Source organism: Apodemus sylvaticus, chromosome 3 (genome assembly GCF_947179515.1).
Source record: "Apodemus sylvaticus chromosome 3, mApoSyl1.1, whole genome shotgun sequence".
NCBI classification, from domain to species: Eukaryota; Metazoa; Chordata; class Mammalia; order Rodentia; family Muridae; genus Apodemus; species Apodemus sylvaticus.
In genome coordinates this window covers 142489751-142507620 of record NC_067474.1, presented here as the reverse complement: position 1 = coordinate 142507620, position 17870 = coordinate 142489751, and the positions used below count along the sequence as shown (strand labels likewise).

At 52.0% G+C, this 17870-nt stretch overlaps 1 protein-coding gene across 1 annotated transcript in view; it reads left to right on the top strand.

The window, feature by feature from the left end:
- Positions 1-9679: 9679 nt before the first annotated feature.
- Positions 9680-17870, top strand: part of Znf362 (zinc finger protein 362) — a 32302-nt gene continuing 24111 nt past the window's right edge. The window contains exon 1 of the mRNA XM_052177428.1: positions 9680-9821. The gene's annotated coding sequence lies outside the window, so the exon portion shown is untranslated. The remainder of the gene's footprint in view (positions 9822-17870) is intronic.

Below are 17870 nucleotides of genomic sequence, written 5' to 3'. Positions count from 1 at the left end.
GGGCTGTCTTGGAAGCCCAGTCAGAACATTCCTTCTTCCTGTTTGAACCCCGATTCCTCAGCCTTCCAGATTTGGATAATGGTTAACTAGAATTTCTTCCACACCTTGGTAGAAATCCAATAGCGTGCTCGAGAGCTTTTTGGTTCCCAGTGATTTACAAAGTCCCGATCACCTCTTGCTCATGCTTTCTGATCTCCTCACATCTCCACATGTCTTCACTCTTCACTCATCCTTCCCACCACACTCACAAGTGCCAGGCCAGGATACCTGGTGCTACCCCACTGACCACAGCGTGTGGTTCATTTTGCTAAATATTTAAGGAGACAGAAGATGTTTACATCACTTCAAGGCAAAAGGCAGCAAGCCCAGTAAGAGATCTCGTTTCTTGGATGGGGCACTGAGCCGCCTCTTGCCTCAGGGCCTGCCCTCTTCCCAGTCACCACACCCATCAAGTAAACACTGGATCACAGATTTCAGCTCGTCCATTCAGAGCCCTTTTCACCTTCAAAGTTTTGATACCCATTAATTCTCATGAATTACATAATTCATAAGAATTATTATGAATTCATAATATAATTAAATGAAATGAATGAACACAGAAGTATTGACTTTGAGCACAGAAGTATTGAGTTTGCAATATCGGCACCAACTATTAGGAATCTGAAGGCAGAATTATAGCTGGAATAGTTACATAAAAAGAGAGTTAAAAAAAAAAAAAGCCGGGTGGTGGTGGCACAAGCCTGTAATTCTAGCACTTGGGAGGCAGTGGCAGGCGGATTTCTGAGTTCGAGGCCAGCCTGGTCTACAGAGTGAGTTCCAGGACAGCCAGGGCTACACAAAGAAACCCTGTCTTGAAAATCCTAAAAAAAAAAAAAAAAAAAGATGAGAGTCCTGTGAAGCTACAAGAGCAACCTGAAGGTGGTGTAAGGCTGCCCCTAGAATGCAGCAATGGGCCCTGACACAGGGCGGGCAAGGGTGGGTGTGTCTCTAAGTGAAGAGACTGTGGGCATGGTTAGGTGGAGCATCCACTCTGAGTGGAGGAGGGCTGTGTGTACAAAGCCTTGCAGGAAAATGAGATAATGTGCATTGCTCAGGTTTGTGTGGCTGGAGTCAGACGCTAAGGTGGCAGCTGATGGCAGTTACGGACAGAGATCAGTAAGGGCCCACCGTCGGATATGGAGGCCCAGATCCACCATGTAAACCAATGCAGAGTTTTTCTTCTCCAGCTCACATGCAACTGTGGCTCATCCCAAGTTCTGAAGCTATGTCTGCTTTATAATGGGGCTAGGGGGTTTCCGGAGACGGCTCGGTGGGTAAAGTGCTTGCCACACGTGATGGGTAACTTAATTGTCACCTCAACACAAGCTAGAATCACTGGGGAGAGGTTCTCAGGGAGCGGTGGTCCACACTGAGTTGGCCCACGAGCATGTCTGTGGGGGTGTCTTGATTGCAGTAATCGACAAGGAAAGAGCCACTCCAAATGTGGGTGGCAGTTTTATCTACCTTGTTTCTTTCGAACTTGGTTTCTTCACTGATATTAGAACCAGCTTCTTCAGGCTTCCAAAGTGAACTGAAGACCAGTAGCTCTCCAGGAATCTTATAGGCTGTCGGTGCCAGATTGGAACAGCCAGTCTTGTAGTCCGGGAAACTACTGATCCTCTCCAGAGTAAGACAGCTATATTGTTGGACTACCCAACCATATTATGTAAGCCTGTTGTAGATAGCCCAGGGCTTGTATTTTGATGCTAATTCCACTCCTCAGAGGCTGCAGAAGAGTTGCTTTGTGAACCTTCTCCCCACCTTAACTTTTCAAATAAAGGCTTGAGCCAATGATTGGGCAGGAGGAAGGGGGAGGAGCTGAGAGTTTAGGGGAGGAGCTACAGGAGATCAACAGGATGGGGAGGGGCTATGAGGGATTGAAGGAGAGGCTGCAGAGAAAAAGAAAGAAGCTCGTGGCCTGAAGAAACCACAAGTTATATGGGATAATATAGATGGAAATAGAGTAGTGTAGTGGGAGATCTGCCCAATCTAGGCTTGTAGCTTGTTTTGTTACTGATTGAGTTGAGATTTCTTTTACCAGGGAATTGGGTTGGAAACAAAGTAGCAACATAAGCCAATCTAATAAATCCTCTCAATATTTACTCTCTAGCTTCTCTTCCTCTGGAGAGCTTCAACTAATGTACCATGCAAGTGGAAGAACTTGAATTTAAATCCTTAGAACCCACATAAAGCTGCACATATAGTGTCTACAATTCAATGTTCCTTTAAGATATGAGGTGGGAGACAGGAGAGTATCTGTAAGCATGCGGAGTGGCTAGTCTAGCATAGGCAGGTGGAAACTGAGGACCTTATCTGAGATAAACCTCTGACCTCCGCATGTGGCACCCATACCCACTCCCACACACATCCCACATAAGATTTTTTTTTTAAATAGTGAACTAAATACTCAGTCTCCCCCGAGAATGTGGGCTGCTGTGGAAGCCTCTTGCTTTCCCCACACCTGTCCTGAACTGAATCACAGTGTCTCCACTTCCGCCAATACCGCATGGTCCAAGTCCGAGTCATCCTTTGTGAAGAAGACTTTGAAAGTCTCCCCACTTGGCACCCTTTCTTCCCCACTTTGTTCCATTCCAGTCTGTTCGCTTCCAATGACCCTATGACCACTTCTGATAGAACTCGGACCAGAAGTCATGCTTGTGAATTTTCCTACGGAGATGTGAACGACTAAACGTCTGTTCACCCAGACTGGGCATCAATCAACAACAGGCCAAAGAATCCTCCCTACCTGAGTGACTCCAGCCTGGCAAACAAAGAATTGATTGGGCTTACTTACAGGAATGTGGGTGAAGGGCTCATAGGTGAGCCCCAAATAGCCACATCACTGAAAAGCGCTTCTCCACCATGGGTGATGATGCCCTTAATAAAATAAAATAAAATAAAATAAAATAAAATAAAATCTTTATTGGACTGCTCATTCCAATTAACCATCGCCCCTTAAGAACTCTAAATAGCACCACCAACACCCCAGGCCAGATGCAGCTAAGGCAAGATTACATGCATCTTGGAGGGGTCAGGAGTGAGTGGGTGTCAATCTTAGCTGAGGCTCCGGTGATTTCCCCTACCTCCTTCTATTTGAGAAGTCTTGCAGGCCCCACATGTGTGATCACAGCTTCTGTGATTTCAAGCCAGCAACATCATGCCATATTCAGAGGTCCATAATGGAATTTGCTACATTGCCTTATTTCTATAAAACCGAAACCCTAAATCCTCTCCTCCCTGGGCCCCCACGAAGCATCCATCCCTCAGGTTCATGTCTCGGTGGCCTCTTTTGGTTGCAGGTCTGTTATCCCTTCTGTGTGACAAGCTCTTTCTTGCTCTGGGCCTCTACATGCCAGTGTCTCTTCTAGAACCGCTGTTCTCTTCCTGGTTTCAGCTTAAATCCCCTTTCCTCTGGAGAGTTCAGTATGATCTCTTCTGTCTCTCGGTACTTCAGATCTTTCCTCTGTAGTGCTCATGAGTCCTAAATAAATAATCAGTAAAGGAATTCTTTGCTAAACCCTGTCTCTCAGAACAGATTTTTGGAGAGTTCACTCACATCACGAAGAGCTACCGCTCTTCCTCACAAGGAACTCCATTTCCCAGCCTCCACTGCAGTTGGACAGGCCATGTGACTAGTCTTGGCCAATGGATGGTGAGGAGTGATGTGAATCATGTCCAGGCAAGAGCAGTAGAAAACCAATGCTCCTGGCCATTCAGACAATCTAAAGTTCCAGTGGGCACTGTTCAAAGATGTCAGTGACTAGCCAGTCTAAGGTCCTCGATGACTAGAGCAGAGGACCCATGTGGGCAAACGGTACAAGCCAGCAGCAGTCTCCTACTGTGTTCTACACCTGAGGTTTGGAGCTCTTTGTTACCACAGCAGTCTGGGTAATACTGTGCTCTGTTTGACTGGGGACCAGGCTTTATCCTCTGCTGTCTCTCCAGAACCTCGGGCCCTTTAATGAGACCCCTGAGTAGGCATTTGGTGAATGTGTGCTGAATTGTTAAAAATGTAAGCCATGGTTCCTTCCTTAAGCAAATTACCCTGGCCTGGGATGAGGATGTATGTGTTCAATCCTAGTACTCAGGAGACAAAGGCAGGCAGGTTTCTGCAAATTAGAGAGCAACCCGATCTAAACAGAGAGTTCCAGGTTAGCCAGGGTTATACAGTGAGCTCCTGCTATTTTTTTTCTTAAACTCATATTCAAATAACAAATACATTACACAGCAGGTAGAATATAGTCAGGATCTACACTGTCCACATTAGAGAAACGGTGGGGGCGGTGTGGAGGGTGGTGGTGGAGGGGATCAGCCTCAGCCACAGAGGGCTTTCTAAGAGAGAGTAAAAAGAGTTGCAGGAGGCTGGAGAGATGGCTCAACAGTTAAGAGCACTGCTCTTCGGAAGGTCCTGAGTTCAAATCCCAGCAACCACCTGGTGGCTCACAACCATCCGTAATGAGATCTGACGCCCTCTTCTGGCGTGTCTGAAGACAGCTACAGTGTACTTCAGATGTACTGTAGCCAGTTTGCTAGCAGGGTGTTTGGCTGCCCCGGGGAGTGCTGTAGAATCAGAGGACACACTTCTATCCCACACAAGAGATCTACAGTAGAGTCACAGGTATGATGATATTCGCTCGAAAGCTTGACAAATAGGTGTCGTTCAGACAGAAGAAATGGAGAGAACAACTGAGATCCAAGAGAGATGGAGGAGTGTGAGCAGGGACAGATAGGTGAGCGGGGCTGAGGGACAGGGAGCACCTACCTGTCTTTAGGGGGAGGAGTGTGGATACCATCAGTGAAATGCTTTGAGTCCTCATCCCTGGCTTCCTTCCGTGTGTCCTGGCACATCATTTCCCTTGAGGCCACATTAATAAAATTCTGGAAGGCCCTGGTTGGGCTTTATTTTGTATTATCTGTACAGTGTGTGTGTGTGTGTGTGTGTGTGTGTGTGTGTTTGAACATGTGTGAATGCAGGTGCCTAAGGAGTCCAGAGGAGGACAGAAGATTCACTGTAAGTAGACTTGCAGGTGGTGTGAGCCTCCTCTGGTGGGTCCTAACCACTGAGCTCTCTGTCCAGTGCCCTCACCTCTCCTCCTCATAGCTTTTAATCTGTGCAGATTTAATCTAGGCTAAAATCTGAAGGGTGAGTTGAATCTGGTCAGACAGGACAGGTGAACCCTGGGTGAAGGGAACCAGGTACGAAAAGGGCTATGACAAGTCTGGGATGGCCTTCGTGATGGCTGAAACCGCTTTGTGGATGGTCAGAGAGGAGACCGGCAAGGCAGGGAGGAGCCACGTGATGTGTCCTGCACACACAAATCCCCTCCAAAGGTCCCAGCTCTGCAGCCAGTGCCTTCAGTGTTCTGCATCCTTGGACTTTGGCCCTAACGCCTTTTCTAGGGTTATTCTAAGTGCCAGTGTTGACCTCACAGTTACATTTGTGGACCCCTAGGGTGTTCGGGGCAGTGATGAGCTGAACTTTTCAACAATGTCATAATTAGTTCACTCAGGATTGTTTTCTTTTTAGGCTTAGTGTGTGTGTGTGTGTGTGTGTGTGCCCGCACGTGCGCGCGTGAGCACATGCATGTTCAGAGTCTCACTGTGCAGCTCTGCTTGTCCCAGAACTCGTTGTGTAGACCAGGCTAGCTCCAAATTCACAGAGATCCTCCTATCTCAGGCCCTGGGAGACTGAGCTCAATATATTTACTAGATAGTAGAGGGTTTCCCTGATATACTCCCACCATTGTTCCCCCATTACCAACATATGATGACTAAGTGATACAATTTTCCACAATTATTGGTAGATAGTTTTATTAACATAATCAATTAGAATATATAATTTGATTAGAGATTCTTAGTTTTGCTTTAATACCTATTTTTTTCTGCTCCAACACCTCATCCAGGGCAATCCCATTACATGCAGTCATCCTGTCCCCTCAGGATCTGCCACGCGCTGTGACTTTCAGACTTCCCTACTTCTGTTTTTCTTTTGTTTTGTTTTGTTTTTTTTAATGATCTTGGCAGGTCTGAGAAGTAAGTTAGGTATTTTGTGTGTGGTGACACTAGCAGTGAGTGTGCCTGACATTTTTTTCCTCATAGGAAAGAATATCATTGAGGTAATGTGGTATTAAAATAAAATTACTTGGGGCTAGAGAGTTGGCTCTCTGGTTAAGAGCACTGACTGTTCTTTCAGAAGACCTGGGTTCAATTCCCAATACCTACATGGCAGCTCAGAACTGTCTGTAACTCCAGTTCCAGGGAATCCAACACACTCACACAGATACTAATGCAGATCAAGCACCAATTCATAAAATAAAAATAAAGAAAAACTTCTCTTTGTTTGCGTGTGTGTGTGTACTCACAAGTGGGCACATTTGCAGGGTTTTACTGTTGTGAACAGACACCATGACCAAGGCAAGTCTTATAAAGACAACATTTAGTCAGGGCTGGCTTACAGGTTCAGAGGTTCAGTCCATTATCATCAAGGTGGGAACATGGCAGCATCTAGGCAGGCACGGTGCAGGCAGAGCTGAGAGTTCTACATCTTTATCTGAAGAATGACTTCCAGGCAGCTAGGTCTTAAGCCCATGCCCACAGTGACATAACCACCCCAACAAGGCCACACCTCCTAATAATACCATTCCCTAGGTGGAGCTTAAACAAACCATCACATTCCAGCCCCTGGCCCCCATAGGTTTGTTCAAACATAAGAGTCTATAGAGGCCATACCTAAACATAGCATAATGCAAAATGCATTTAGTCCACCTTCCAAAGTCCCCATAGTCTATAGCAGTCTCAACAGTGTTAAAAGTCCAAAGTTCAAAGTCTCTTCTGAGATTCATCCAATCACTTAACTGTAATTCCCAAACCAAGACAGGAAACCAGCTGGGCAAACTCCAAAGTCTGCATCTCCATGCTTGATGTCAAAACGCAAAACGGTCTTCAGATCCTCAAGTCCCTTTTCATCTTTGTTGACGGCAACAAACGTCTTTCTCCTGGGCTGGTCCCACTCCCTGTTAGCAGCTTTCCTCAGCAGATATCCTGTGATTCTGGCATCTGGAAAATCTCGGGGTCTCCAAGGAACCTTCAGCTTCACACCTTCTTGTTTCAATGTCTGGGATCCACACATGGTATTCTGGGATCCTCCAAAGGTCTGGTGTCACTTCTCCAACTCTGCCCTCTGTCACACTCTAAGCTCAGGTGTATCACTCCACTGCTGCTGCTGTTCTTGGTGATCACCCCGTGGTACTGGCATCTCCAATACACTGGGGTCTTCAGCTGCAACTGGGCTTCACCAATAGTCTCACATAAGCTCTCTTCATGGCGCCAAGTTTCAAATCTTTTGCATGACCCCTTCAGTCCTGGGCCATAAATTACAACTGAGCCTGCACCTTCCCCAGAGTTTCTCTGGCTTCTCCCTGCCCGGGCATAGTTCACCATCTTTTGATGAACTATTGTGTGTTTGTGGTCCACCTCCCCAGCATGGTGGGTGAGACTGGCCAGTGGTGACCCCCTCGCTGGACTGGAGAGGCCTCGGGATCCCACCTCGTTGAGGGCCTTTCAATCCCTGACTGGCCAGAAGGACGTGTCAGATCTGCTGGAGGTGGGGTTACAGGCAATGGTGGGCTCTTTAACACGGATGCTGGAATCTAAACTGCTGGAAAGAGCAGCAAGCCCTCCATCTCTCCAGGCCCTAGAGGGTTTTTTGTTTGTTTGTTTTTAAGAATGTTTATCGGTTTTAATTACACTAGGGTAGGGGGTATGTGCACATATGAGTGAAGGTTCTGGAGGAATCAGAAGAGGGCATCAGATCCCTTGGAGCTAAAGTTACAGTAGGCCGATGTGAGCCACAGGACCTGGGGTGGCAGAAACCAAACTCAGATCCTCTAAAAGAAGAGCCCGGTGCACTCTAACCGCTGAGTCATCCCTCGAGCCCCGGAAGGTTTGCTGTGTATCACACGTCAAATGTGCACACCGTCAGCATGATTCATGGCTGCTGATGTGACCTTCATCCGTTTTCTGCTTTCTTTCCTGACTGTGCTCTTTGGAAGGAAGTCACTCTAAAACCCGCGCCCCACATCAGCACCTTGATTCTTGATTCTTCTACATGGGCCATTTTCTCTTCACTCCCATTGCTGGTCAGTGTTTTTCCTCACAGAACCTTCTCAACTCTGGGCTAGTCTTTTTGTTTCCAGAACACCGTAGAAACTAAAAGGTCTTCCTCTCTACTCCAGGCTCGTCCTAGAATCATGTTCTGAAAACAGCCCCTACCTCTCCAGGAGAGTGGCCTTCTCTGAATTGTCAATACCATATCATTCCAGTTAATTGGTGATACTCACTTATTGTGCCTCTGCCCTATGCCCGGAATTGTGTGCTTGATGCTTGAGAAGGAACCAACGACCTCTGTGGGACCCACCCTCCAGCTTCCCCAATGCGTGACATCCTGTGATAGATTGGTATCCCCATAAGGACAGCGACTTTGTCCACTCTTTAGAACTGTGCCCTCAGCCAACTAGCACACGTGCCTGTGAACTTTTACTTCCCAGAAGGCAGGATGGTTTTTGTGTGCACTTCCTTCCCTGGGATGCTTTTGACCGCAGAGGCAGCCTTGATCCTCCAGGCCTGCAGGTGGATAGCAGAGTGTAAGACAGAAATCTAAGCTGGTTCAGAATCGGGGATGTCTGCCTCCTCAGGTAGAAGTGAAGTTTAGAAGTTGACACAGCCCGCGAGGCCGCATCAAGAGGACTTGGTGACTGATTGGCTGGGGAGGGTGAGGCGGGAGGAGGAGTCGCGCAGATGGCTCTGAGGTCTGGAGCTGGGGGACAGCCCGTGCCACCTCAGATAGACTTTACAGAAGTGCTGTCAGCCCCTGGCCGCCCCACCGTTGAGGCTCAGGCCTAGGGCCGGGAAGCTGTGTCCTGGCCTGTGCAAACTTCTGCACCCCCACCTCGCTCCCACGTCCTTTCTTCCGAAATAAATAACAAAAATCTTAGCAGGGCTCTTGAGCCTGGCCGTTGGTCACGGGGGAGGAGGAGGCACCGTGGGGGTCCGCACCAGCCTGAGGTTTCCCAAGAAGGGACACCCCCCACCTCTCCCAGGAGCAGCGTGGCTCAGCCAGTCCCGGGTCTCCAGGCCACCGCCACCCGGGAGCGGAGTCTGGGCGGGACAATGGCCGCGGTCGCCCGGGCCCCGGGAGCCCCCGTGCTGGGGAAGGGGCTGTCCTAGGGCCGGGCGCCGGTGCCCTCCCCGCGCGGCTCGGGCGGGCGGGCGGAGGGGGGCGCGGAGTTCCTTTGTGGCTCAGCCTCCGGCGCGGCGCGGCGCGGGCAGGGGGCGCCGCGCAACTTTCCTTGGCGGCGGCGGCGGCGAGCGCGAGACGAGGCCCCGGGGCCGAGCGGGGGCCCCCAGCGCGCGGCCCGTCCCCGCCCCGCCGGCCCCCTCCCCTCGCCGTCGCCAGCGCCGGGCGCTGCCCACTCTCCGGAGCCCCGGGGCCGGGCGGGCTGCGCAGCCGAGAGGCGGGGGGCCGGACGCGGCTCGCTCGCGGGGCCCAGCGCACTGGGGCCGCGCGGCTGCACAGCCGGCCTCCGCCGCCGCGGCGCCTGCAGAACCCAGAAGTGAACAGCAGGCGACCCGGAAGGTTTGCGCGCCGCTCCGCACCGAGCCCCAGCCGCGCGCCGCCGCCACCGCCGCCGCAGCCGAAGCCGGGAGCCCCCCAGCCCGGCCCCTACTCGGGCCGCCGGGCTCGGGGCTGCGGCCGCGTCCCGGAGCGCCGCCAGCACTGCCAGGTCCGTGCGGGCCCGGGGGCGCGCGGGGGAGCGGGCCCGCCCGCGGGAAAGTTGCGCCGAGTTGCGGGGCGGGGGCCGGGCGGGCGCGAGCGCTGTCAGCGCGGGGCGGCCGCGCTGCGTGGGCCCGGGGGTCGCCGGTGCCTCGGGCCCGGCCCCGGGGCGGCGGCGGCGCGGGGCGACTGCGCGCGCGGGGGTAGGCAGCGTCTCCCGCGGCGTGTCTGGGGCTGGTCTCCGAGTGTGTGCGTGTGTGTTTTCCTAAGCCGGGCTATTCAAACCTGCTGCAATTCTCCGGTAAACAATGATTCATGGGGCTTAATGCAAATAAACGGATTGCAAACGGCGCGGTTCGCGCACTTTGCAGCCGGCCCGGTGGAGCGGCCAGTGCCGGATTTCTCCGTTTTTTTGCAGATCTGCAGAATATGGCGTCCCTGTCCTGTTTTAAAAATAAGCCAGGCTGCCATTTTTGTTTTTCTTTTGTCTGAAGATTTTAATAAAACTGTCTGAGAATGTGGGAGAGGCGGCTGGAAGCAGAGGGGGCACCCGAAGGGTTGGCTTTTTTCCTTTTCTTTGGAGAGAGCCGGGAGCCTTTCGGGGAGGTGAGACACAATACAATTACACTTTAAAGGAAAAATAAGGGGGGAGAGAAGCTGCCGGGTGATTTGGGGGGGAGGGGGCTGGGAATTTAAAGTTAACTCTGAAAGTTTTCTTTTCTTTCTTGCTTTTTTTTTTTTTAAGATTTTTTTTTCTTCCCCTGAGGGCCCTGAGATGCCGCGAAAGAATATGGGGGCCCATTTCTCTGTTTCTTCCCCACCCAGCTAGTCGTTTTTGCAGGTTTTTTGGGAAAAGTTAACTGCTGGCTTCCCCAGAGCTGCGTGGGTGGGGGATGGTGTGTGTGTGTGTGTGTGTGTGTGTGTGTTTCTGTGCCTGTGTCTGTGTGTGTAAGGCTGAGGTGAGAGGTTTTTGGGAGGAGTCGTTTGGACAAGGCTCTCTATCAAAGTGGTATTGTAAGGAACTATATACTGTAGCCCCAGATTCGGGGGAGGTGACTGGCTCTGGTGGCTTAGAGTGGGTCCAGGGTTTGGAGCAAAGATCCCTGTCTTGAGGACATGACCCTTCTCACCACCCTGTCCTGCAGCAGTGTGGATCCTTTTGGAGCTGTGTGTGTGTTAGAGGTGGAGAGAGGCTTACCCCTTCATGGGTGGCCAGAGCCCCTTGGTGGACAGGAAGTTTTAGTAGCCCCCTCTCAGGGCAAGTCTGATTGATTGCACCCATATCCTTCAGGTATGGGTGGTCCTCTTAGCCTCCTGAGATGGCTTCTGTTGATGAATGTCTGTAGTAGTAGGGTTTTAGCTGGGTACAGGCCTGCAGCTCCCGTGGGTCCCCATATACATAGGAGGAGTTGGCTGTCTGGCCCTTGTGACCTGGGCCTCTCCTCTGCTTGTGTTAATTCCTTTCTGCCACCCGGCCTGCCACTTTGAAGTCTCCTGATTGGACATCATGAGTTTCTGAAGTGTCTGACTGGACTTGCTGATGGCTGGGCAGGCAGGCAACAGAGTGGTATAAGCCCAGGCCCATAACATCTGAACGTGGTCTTTTCCCCTTTTGGGAAACTCTGTCCTTGGAGGACCCTGTTCTGTATAAGCTCTGAGTCTTTGTGCTTATCTAGGACCCTCCCCCACCCCCATTTCCTGGAGGGAAAACACTGTGTCCTGTGAGGGAAAGATCTGTGTCCTGGCTTCACTGGGTTATGTGAGCTCCCTGCGGACAGGCAGTGGTGACAAGGTCTGGGAGTGTGGAGCTGCAGGGCTAGGCATACCTAGGTCACCCGGGTCTGGACCAACGACGTTTTAGATGGAGAAACTGAGGCCCAAGAGTCACACTACTCTGCCCAGCAGGAGACCTGAGGCCAGGATCCACGGCTAGGTTCTGTCTACTGTTCTCTGTTTTCGAATGCTGTCACCAGCATGGTTTGTTTCAGACAGAACTGAACAGGAATAGACAGTGTGACCCCCTTCATTTTTCCCTGGACCCCATTATTATAATCTTTCAGGAAATTGAATTTTACCATGTGTACCATGTCATATGTGATTGCAGTCATGTCAGGCACTCCCCAAAACTGAGTTGAGGTCAGATGTTCAGGTGGGGACAGTTGACCTCATTTTAAAATTTAAGAAACTGAGGCTTGGGCAGTGACGGAGGAGGGCTTTAACCCAGCCCTGCAGACTCCTTGTGTGGCCTTTCCTGAGTGGGTGGTGCTGTGGGCAGGGCCTTTCCCAACTTCTAGTTTTTGGTCTGAAATTCTTCTGCTGACCCCAGTGGCTGTGTAAAAATCCAGAGGCTCACCCCCACCCCAAAGAATGTCAGAGATGGAAAGGCCCTGGCAGGTCATCTGGACTCAGAGAGGAAGGCACTGGCTGAAAGTCTGGCCCCAGCTAGTTTTGGAGTCCTGTTCTCCTGTCTCCTTTTTCTGTGAAATGCTCAGAGAGATGGTAAAGCACCGGGCCCGCCGTAGGCGTGCTAGCTGGGGTGGGGGCTGGGGGATAATGGCCACGCTAGATAGGTTGGTCCTAGGGGCTAAAGGATGGTCTGCCTGAGGCCAGCTTGGTCATAGGTGGGAAGAAACTGGTGTGTGAGCACGCTGTGGCCTCTGTCTAAAGCCAGCTTAGGTCTGCCCTTCCCTAGGCAGCCTTCCTTGTCCCTGTCTTGCTGCTCCGGATTCTTACCGTTCATATAGTCTCTCATTTGTGGCCAGGCCATTCATTATTCTTCCACTGTCTACTCCTTAGTCTACGGGTCAGTCAGTTCAGTAGTCTGTCTGTCTGTCCCGCCATCCACCCACCCACCCACCTATCCATTCACCCATCCACCCATCCATCCACCTACTACCCAGCCACCCACCCACCCACCCATCCATCCATCCATCCACCTACTACCCAGCCACCCACCCACCCATTCATCCATCCATCTATCCATCCATCCATCCATCCATCCATCCATCCATCCATTCACCCATCCACCCACCCAGTCACCCACCCACACATCCATCTATCCATCCATCCATCCATCCATCCATCCATCTATCCATTCACCCATCCACCCACCTAGTCACCCACCCACACATCCATTCATCCATTCCTTTATCCATCCATCCACCCATCCACCCACCCATCCACCCATCTACCCACCCAGTCACCCACCCACACATCCATCTATCCATCCATCCATCCATCCATCCACCCACCCATCCATCCATTCACCCATCCACCCATCCAGTCACCCACCCACACATCCATCCATCCATCCATCCATCCATCCATCCATCCATCCATCCACCTACCCAGCCACCCACCCATCCATCCATCCATCCATCCATCCATCCATCCATTTATCTATCCATTCACCCATCCACGCACCCAGTCACCCACCCACACATCCATCCATCCATCCATCCATCCATCCATCCATCCATTCACCCATCCATCCACCCAGTCACCCACCCATCCACCCACCGAGTCACCCAGTCACCCACCCATCTATCCATCCATGCATCCATCCATCCGATCACTCCAGCTCCCACAGCCCAGGTTGGACAGATAAAAGATGCAGATGTAGCCCTGTCATGTTCGAATGCCATGCCAACAAGGGGGAAAGGCCAAGGCTTCAGGCACGTTCCTAGGGCCTGAGAGGGTCAGAGGCTCTTTAGCTGTGGGCCTGGGTCCTAAGATCAAGCCCCATTTGTGTCTCAGGGCTCTGAGCACGCTCTGTACCTCTGTGAGCTTCCACCTGTACAGCGGGCGCTGTCCTTGATTTCCTCAATCTTAGGGGAGATAGTAACAGTGACTTGGACGTATCCCATCCCCGGCCAGGCATGTGCTGGGATCTCTGGACAAGTCCCGCTGCCCCATAAGGATTATCATTTACTTTCCTTGGCCCTGCCTTGACTTTGTGAGCCATGGTGGGGGTTTTCAGAATGCCAAGTGATCTGGGGACCCTGAGGGTCCCATTCTGCCTTTCTTCCCCTGCTCAAAGTTCCACTGCCTCCTAAACATTTAGAAGAAAAATAAGTACCCTAATTCTGGGCCTACGGGGGCGGGGGGGGGGGTGGCTTCTGTAGTTCCAACCTTGCCTGCTTTTCAACCTCTGCTTTCCCGTGCCAGCCCTGCCCTGCCTGCCCACCCCCATATCTTTTTTTTAAAATATTTATTTGTTTGTTTTGTTTATTTATTTATTACATCTAAGTACCCTGTCTTCAAATGGACCAGAAGAGGGCATCAGACCTCATTACGGATGGTTGTGAGCCAACATGTGGTTGCTGGGATTTGAACTCAGGACCTTCAGAAGAGAAGTCAGTGCTCCTAACCGCTGAGCCATCTCTCCAGCCCCCCACCCCACCCCCATATCTTACCATCTCTGGCCACGCTAGCTTCTTCGCGCACCTTCCCTGGCCTGAAATGTTTTTTCCTGAATCCTTGCATAGCTGGTGGCACCTTCGAACATCACCTCCTCAAAGGGGCCTTTGCTGACCGTCTGCTGTAAATAGCTTCCTGCTGTCACATGAACCCCTTCGTATTTTCTTTTGTGGCTCTGGGCATCTGAGACCTTCTCATTCGCCTGTTGGTACGTACTTCTTGCTGTCTGCCCGGGGCCGTGTTTAAGTTCCAAGGACGCTTAAGCTCCACTCAGACTTCCAGTGAGGTGTGGCGGGGCCTTCCATGGAGGTGAGGACAGCTGTGGAGCCAGGTGTGGTGGCAGCCACGGTGTCCTGGCAGTGCCCGGGAGATGATGTCACACTGAGATCTGTCATCTTCCCCTGGGAATCGTGGAGTTGTTGTTAGGCATTAATGAGGTGATTAAATCACAGGCTCAGACTCAGTTTTCTTGCCCAGAACCTTTGGCACTTTGACTGTGACCCCATCATCAATTGTCACCGTGTATTTAGGGAGCAACAGAGGGTGCTCATCTTGCCCCAGACCATGTTCTCCCAGGCTTTGTGCATATGGAAATATAGTTGTCATCGTTACCCTCAGTTGCAGCTGAGGAAGTGTAGGTATGGAGAACTCAGGGAGCTTACCTCTGGGGGAGGGGGAGGTTGAGGGGTGGCTGGTGCTAGGTGGGGGCGCTGCTGGGTCTGGCTAGGATCTCACAGGTGTGGAGAAGCCCAGTCTTACCTGACCCCTGCCCACATGCTGACTGAAGAGCCTCTGCTGTCTCCCCTAGAACTTCCTCTCCAGAACCCTTGTCACCCATGGAGGTCAGGTGGCTGTCACTGCTAGGACACCCGTTCTTCTTTTCACACTTAAGAGTTCCTGCACTTTCCAGTGAATGACCGTGGGAAGCCAAGATAGAGTGCTGGCTTCCGGGGGCGTTGACTGGGTCAGTCTGGTGGCCTTGGTGCATGGTATTGAACATATGAGTGAATGAACCAATGGGCCCACCCCCACCCCCATCCCTGTGGCCACACTGTGACACAGTCTCCACCCTGTCAGGTTACAAATGGCAACTTTGAACCCTGTGCTTTGCTGTGATCCTGAGGCTGGGTTCTCTGACTGTAAAACCCGCCCTTTCAACCTAGGCCGACCCCTTCCCAGCTGTGATAGGTTGTGCCCTTCACTTCCAGGACCCAGAGACCCAGAAAGGCTTGCCACACTTTTCTTTTCCCTCTGCACTCATCAGTGCGTGAACTTAAGTGGCTTGCTGACCGCAGAGCATCGTGACTGACCCTAAATCAGGAGACACTCTGAGAGCCAGGAGGGCATGGCTCGGGGGCCGGGCACATCTGTAGGAAGGGCAGGGTAAAAACCCCACCGCCACCCAGTCGTCCTGACAGGATGCTTTCTGATTGATTAGCATGCTGCTCAGGTGTGTTCTAGACATCTTTTCTGGGAGCGCGCCACATTGCAAACTGTCCACAGCATCTTTCTTGAGAGGTTGGGAGGAAAGTAGAAAGATCTGGAAAGCATCTAAAGGTACCTGGGTAAAGGAAAGGTCGGGGACTGTCACCCTCATTAACCTGGCATCCCCGAGGGAGCTGCCAGCGGAGAAAGGCCCCTGATTTGAGTCAATAAGGTGATGGAGTCTCAGGCTGCGGAGGGCTCGTTGCCATGCTGTCTCCGGAGCTGGGTGAAGAACTTCTGAGGGGAGTGGAAGGCCAGGGAGGGCGCCGTGTGCACACATCACCCCTGTCTGGTCCCCCAGGCCTGTGGGGCTCCAAAGCCTGTCCTAATTTGATCCGGGATCCTCAGTCTTGTTCCTCACAGGAAGTTCTCGGAAGCCAGTTTCGGTGGCTGGCCTGGCCTGGCTGCAATTTTAGGAGCAGAACAGACTGGGAAGTAACAGGGCTTCATGGGCTGGGGGACTGTGGAGGGCAGAGGGGCTGTGGGAGGCAGGTGTTGAGCATGGATGGCTGGATGGGTCTCAAAGATCCAGGCGGAAGGCAGTCTCACCCGAGCCTCTCTCGCAGAGTCTCTTGCTTGTCCTTTCTCAGGCATCCCCCTGGCCACCTAAGGCTTTGTCTGCTGGGAACCCCTGCTCTGCTCAGGGCCCTCCCTCCGTACATGAACTGCTCTGGCCATCGCCTGTGCCTGCCCTACACTCTACCTTCCCCAGACCACCGTGCTGCCATGGGGTCTCCTGCCGCCGGACACCGCCTGGCTGTGCAGGGCGGCTGTTTGGGGGGTGGGGCAGCAGTGTTTCCACTCTGTACTGGGAATGCTTCTGTCTGTACCCCTCTGCTCTTCTGGCTTGAAGAGACCCTTCCTCAGTAAGCCCGGCCAGGGCCTAAGGAACACCAATGCGAGCTGAGCCCTGCCCAGCTCCAATTCGGAGGGTGCCTGGCTTGGCCGCGATCCTAATCTTCACTGTCACTCTTGGCTGTCGAGGTGGCCAGTGTATTTAGTGCTATGAGAAAGGAAGGAGCCTTAGGAGTGTGGAGCTGGGTAGCCTGATTCCTGTGAGGGGAAAGAGCAGGGACAAATTGCCTTGAATCTAAGACCTGTCAGTGGAGCCCTGAGGCCCGGCTGGGGACCATGGAACGTGACCATGAATCCTCAAATAAGCTGTCCTTGCCCAGTTCATGGCTTGTGTGGGAACCAGATAGACAAATGACCAGGCCATTCACCCGTGGCAGGGTGATCTCAGCCGAGACTTGGTGTCAAGATTTCTGGCTCTAGAACCTTCAGATGGTTGGCACAGGCTGGCATATAAAAGCAGCTTCTTTGGGGTGGGTGGTATATGTGCTTATAGGGTCAGAAGGATAGATGTAGTGGGTGGATGTTGGGGAAGAATGTGCCTGACAGGGCCTTGTGGTGGCCCTGGCTGACCAGCTTGGGGCTTAGGGCTTCCCTGAAAAGTGGCCCTATAAAGGGCTTTCTGTGGGAGAGTGAGTGAGGGGCAGGCAGGCTGGGCTATCCCGTCGCCTGTCTTCCTGGCTGGAGGCCCTGGATGTACTGAGACTTGAGTCCCTTCCTAACTGCCCTGCCACCTTGGGGTATGGGTGAGGCCGGGATTGCAGGAGGACCCTTAGCTTCTCTTTTTGGAAAGATTTGGAGAACTTCATAGTTTGCATAGGAGGCGAGGTTGCCTTGTTGTCCAAACAAAGCTTGCAAAAGCTTTGATTTTATTTTAGAAGCATCCCCCAAGGCAGCCACATAGCCACATTGTAGAAAAAGTCATAAAAGACAGCTATGAAGTACGTCAGCCCCCAGTCCTGTCTCTGCCCTGGTCCAATCCCTGACCCACTGTTAGCATTCAAGTCCCTTAGTGGTGGTCCCATCTTGAGTGTGATTTTTATCTTTCATTAGCCTCCTGACTACTGTCTCAGGAGTATCTCCTAACTGCCCACGGAGGGTTTTTTTGGTTGTTGTTGTTTTGGTTTGGTTTGAATTTTTTTTTTTTTTTTTTTTTTGAGTCAGGGTTTCTCTGTGTAGCCCTGGCTGTCCTGGAACTTACTCTGTAGACCAGGCTGGCCCTGAACTCAGAAAACCGCCTGCCTCTGCCTCCCAAGTGCTGGGATTACAGGCGTGTGCCACCATGCCCGGCTCCACGGAGGGT